At 38.9% G+C, this 4,648-nt stretch overlaps 2 long non-coding RNA genes across 2 annotated transcripts; both read right to left on the bottom strand.

Moving 5' to 3' along the window:
* Nucleotides 1–381: 381 nt before the first annotated feature.
* LOC142894953 (uncharacterized) lies at nt 382–819 on the bottom strand. The gene is made up of 3 exons (XR_012928144.1): nt 686–819; nt 535–640; nt 382–462 (listed from the first exon to the last, which is right to left on the bottom strand). It is a non-coding gene; the product is annotated as an uncharacterized LOC142894953 (long non-coding RNA).
* Nucleotides 820–2,134: 1,315 nt separating this feature from the next.
* On the bottom strand, nt 2,135–2,374 carry LOC142895591 (uncharacterized). Its single transcript, XR_012928229.1, has 2 exons — nt 2,280–2,374; nt 2,135–2,212 (listed from the first exon to the last, which is right to left on the bottom strand). It is a non-coding gene; the product is annotated as an uncharacterized LOC142895591 (long non-coding RNA).
* Nucleotides 2,375–4,648: the final 2,274 nt, after the last annotated feature.

Genomic DNA, 4,648 nt, shown 5'->3' with positions numbered 1-4,648 from the left:
TACTTTTAGTAGATTATTGTTACGGCAGTCACATTTTGTTTTGTAGGTTAAATTAAGTTATGTATATTTTGCATAGTTTAGTTGTTTTCATTGTTTGTAATTTAATCATCATTGTTTAGTGTTTTAGTATGCAGAAAATAGGTATTTGATCAATAACAAAAGTTTATAGTCTCCAACAGAGCTCTATAAGAAGTGGGTACTTCTTATTTTGATCGAATCAAATAAGAGTTAATCACAAAGTGGGCACAAAAAAATCATTCTCCAACTCCGGCTTGTCTACACATTCCCAATGGAACCACAATGGGACACACTGGATCTGAAATAATAATAAAAAAAAAAAAGAAAAAAAAAAAGCATGTGAGACATTATTTCTTGTGAATTATTTCTAAATTCTTACCCATTGGATAACTGGGGAGTCCATGTGCCCACTGTCCTCATTGCGGCAAAGTTGTGCCAAATTGTCTGTGTAACGTACACCAAAACATAACAGCAAATACCAAAAGCCTTAAGACTACTCATACACAGTCAACTTACCAGAGTTGTCCAAAAGGGTCTGGGCTATTTGACTGAGCATTTCTGCAATTGCAGATGGCTCCGTTGAAAAATTTAGCGGCTCACCTCTTAGGAGCAACTCTGAAATCTTACAGGAAACAAAAGTAAGCTGATCACATCCTGTAAAACTTACTTTGCAAATTATAACTCCATAAGATGTTGAATCCTTCTGGGTGGGGTGTCGAACAGGTTGATAGTTCCATCGGGAAATATTTAAAAAGTGCATTCTTAAAAAGGCTCTAAAGCAAAAGACATATGCAAGTGTGTATTAATTAATGTATTATTTTGCCATTTGTGTAAAAAAAATAAATAAACAGAGATTGGCCAACCTTGTTGAGTCCCTGCACTTGTTTAGCTGTTTGTCTATGGCACCAAAGGGATCAAACAAAAATGGCTCGCGACTCTCTTGGATACAGAACCTTTTGCAGGAAGCGGACTATAAAGTATACTTTATGCCACAATACAATTCTTCATATCAAAACATTGTACACTTACCACTAGCAGCCAGTGGTTATTTTCACAGACTGCTCCATTTAAACAGTCCCACTCCAAGATGTTGAACTGCAAGCAACCATGATTTCAGTGGTCAAGAAGCCAGACTTAAGCAATCAACTTATAAATTGTGAAGCTTACCTTTTTCATTTTTTCACCAGTGCCTTTCCAAATTTCTGTCATTGCAAATGAATCAATTACAAATCTTTTTTCAGAAATTTGTTTTGACAAAAAGTGTAAAAAACTATTTAAAACCTGGACACGACGAAGAGGAAAAAATTACTTGTGTCGCGTTCAACAACAATCTCATGAAGAGCTTGACGACCTCACCTCACTGACAAGCTCTTTGGATGGAGCCAAGGTTTTAAAAGTCTGCGGTAAAAAGCTTATAAGGGCCGTGCCTTGCCCAAATGACTTCAGCCTTGGCTTTAAAAATGTCATTTACAGCTGAAAAGTGGCAACATTTTATGAGGTACAGATATGCTGCAGAAATCTACTTTAATATAGTGACAAATCATACTGAGTAGAATGAGACCTGTAGCATCACCTGGAGTTGGACATGCAGCACTTTGCAGGAATTCTCTCCTCCGTTCAATGTAGTGCTCCAACTGGTCAATGTTTTCTCCTTTTAAGTTTACTTCAATCTTGGTCACAATGAATGGGCCCAACATGTCTGGGGCCATTTTTCCCCCTTTTTGCCGTTCTTGTCTGATGTTTTTTTTTATTTTAACTTTGTCGCCAACACAAAATGTCACATCTTGACCTTTTTCAAGTTTTTTCTGTTCAAATTTTTATTATTTATTTTTTTTTGCATTTTTCAAAAAGATTTTGAACTTCCTGGTATGTTTCTTCAAGGTTTTTTAGTCCCTCAAATGGGTCCTCATTTTCAAGAAGGCTTTCAACCTTCTCGTGGGTAACCTTAAATGTAACAGACATTAAATATCAAATGTATGCTCTGTAGTCAGCACAATTTTTTGAAAGTTAAATTTTGTTCTTACCGCACATTCATTCTCTGAAGGGTATTTGGCCTCTCTACCAAACATTAAAAAAATAGGGACTGTGTTTATTAGTCAGTTTTTTTGGGGGGGGGGTTCTCAGTCCGAACATGTTTGGGTCCAAAAATTTGTCCCAGGATGTTGGCTTGGATTTACAGAGAATGTTTAAAGACCTGAAAAGAAAGTTTCATGAAGTCACTTGTTTCAACGTAGAAAATGTGTGAAAAGTAAGTAACTCACCTCTGAATGGTGCCATTAAGTTTTTCCACCAAGCCATTTGTTTGGGGATATTACGGAGAGCAAAAGCTCCTCTTGATTTCCAGTTTTTCGCACAGGTTTCGATTTAGCTGTTAACAAATGAACAGAAAGTGCATTATATAAAGCACAGGAATATCGCAATGGACAGTTTGGTTCTCACCTTATTTTTGAACTCTGTCCCCTGCTCTGTTAGCAGTCTCTGAGCTACACCAAATGTGTATATGCATTTAAGAAGACAACTAGTGACCTCTTCTGCTGACTTACTCTTCAGAGGGTCGGCTTCTGCCTATTTGGTAAAATAATCAACCATTACACAAATGTATTGATTACCGTCCTCTGTCACGGTCAGGCGCATCAGGTCCATCCCGACCAATTCAAATGGTTCTTGTACCTTAAAGAAATAAATTGTTAGACAAGGGTTGCTATAGAGTGATGTTGTTATTGGTGCAGTTGTGCTGTCAAGCTTACAGTAATAGGCGTGCACTGTGTTCTCTCTTTGAGAGTCGCACGTTTGGCCTGGCAGTCTGGACACTGTGCAATCTAGAAAAGCAAAGCATTGATGCACATTGATTACATCTACGTAGGATTTCTAAGTAGGTGTGACTACTTGATCAATTTTTATTTTTCGTGACATAATTAATTCAGTAAAGATTAGCAATCTTACATACCCATTTCCTGACGTCAGCTTGCATGCCAGGCCAGTAGTACCGACTTATGATGGCATTGTGGGTTTTTTCAACACCACAATGTGCCCCAATGCTGCTGCAGTGGAATTCTTTAAAAAAAAAAAAAAAAAAAAGAAATCATCTGCCTAAGAGGCAGAGAGCACCACTTTAGCAATGTGCTCTCTTGGTTTTCTTCGGGAGATATAATGAAGAATTCCATCTAATTGATCACAAGTTTAGAGAGAAACATCTTTCCACTTTAAACATCGAAGCTTACATTAGTTTCATACTTACCCCTGTTTTACACCAGAAGCGTCTGCAGAACGTCAGCAGAGCGACCGCGTTGACACTCTGCTGACGCTCAAGCACCCTCTCACACAGGACGCGTTTTACGAGCAGAACGTCTCGCGCAGCGTCTCGATCGGTTCACGCGAGGATTGCAAGATCGCGCGACAACCCAGGTAGTTTCCGCGTGTTTTTAGAGAAAACAACAATGAAACAAAACATTGATACTTGGAGACACCGTCCCAACAGTGTCTCCAAGTATCGATGTGTGTAAAAAAGAAAAATAATACTGAAGCAAACTGCTGGCATCATACAAAATGCAGGTATTTAAAGTATAGATGCATTTTGTTCATCATAGTTTGAGATTCAAAGTGAAATCTGTTTTTGTTTGACGGCCGACCTGAACAGCGTTGAAGCCGATGCGTCACGTTGATGTTTCACAGTAAAGTACAGCACTTATAAATACAAAATCCAGCACATTGTGTGTTATGAAGAAATTTTCTCACCATTGACTTCCTGTCTGAATGATCCTACCTGCTGCGATTGACGCAGGCGCGACGCGGCAAGCGTCAAAGAATAAATTCTGGCGTTTTTTTCCAGCGGGTTGCGTTTTACTGCTTCTGGGACGCTTCTGAAACGCGGACGCTCTGCGCCTGGCGTAAACCTGCTCATTGACTTTAGTGGCCGCGTTTCACTGCGTTGACGCGGACGCTCTGCTGACGCTTCTGGTGTAAAATAGGGGTTACCCTTGAGAACAAAATTGGAAGCTCTCCACTTGATCGTGTGTCACTGCGTTTGTTCAAATTCTTTGGGAACGAATTATGGACTTTGTAAAGCCTGATGTCTTACTTGCTTAGGGTCCATTGTTCCCTTTTTTTTTTTTTTTTTAATCTTCTGTCGCTTGCTTTTTGTTGCTGTGTCTTACAGTATCAGACTCCTCTCATTCAAAAATGATTCTTACCCTTATACATGTGACCTCTCCTATTCTGTCCTGCTTGCTGTTTCAGAACACTTGCAGAAGTCAGGTGTGGAGCAGCAGAGTGTGGGTTTATTCTGTAACAGAATGGGACACAAACCACAACTCGCTCAGTCAAAGCTGGTCACCTCCTGTTTCATGGGCTTCCTCTGTACTGAGGTAGTGATCGTATAGTGGTTTTCTTTTTACAATACAAATAACACTAAAAATAAAATACATTTTCCTTTAAAACAAAATATGAAAATACAGAAAATTATATTCAGCCATTTAAATAATAGCTACATAACATTCATTCTCTAAAGCTCCATTTTTATACACTGCAAAACCAAGAATTAATATTCTTCAAGTTACACACAACATACCTGTAACACAATGGGCCACAAACCACAACTCGCTCAGTCAAAGCTGGTCACCTCCTGCACAGA

Source organism: Nelusetta ayraudi, unplaced genomic scaffold (genome assembly GCF_046127955.1).
Source record: "Nelusetta ayraudi isolate G7.1 ecotype Tasmania unplaced genomic scaffold, CSIRO-AGI_Nayr_v1 ptg000048l, whole genome shotgun sequence".
Lineage (NCBI taxonomy): Eukaryota > Metazoa > Chordata > Actinopteri > Tetraodontiformes > Monacanthidae > Nelusetta > Nelusetta ayraudi.
The sequence above is the reverse complement of the archived record's forward strand: the minus strand, read 5'-3'. Positions and strand labels throughout refer to the sequence as shown.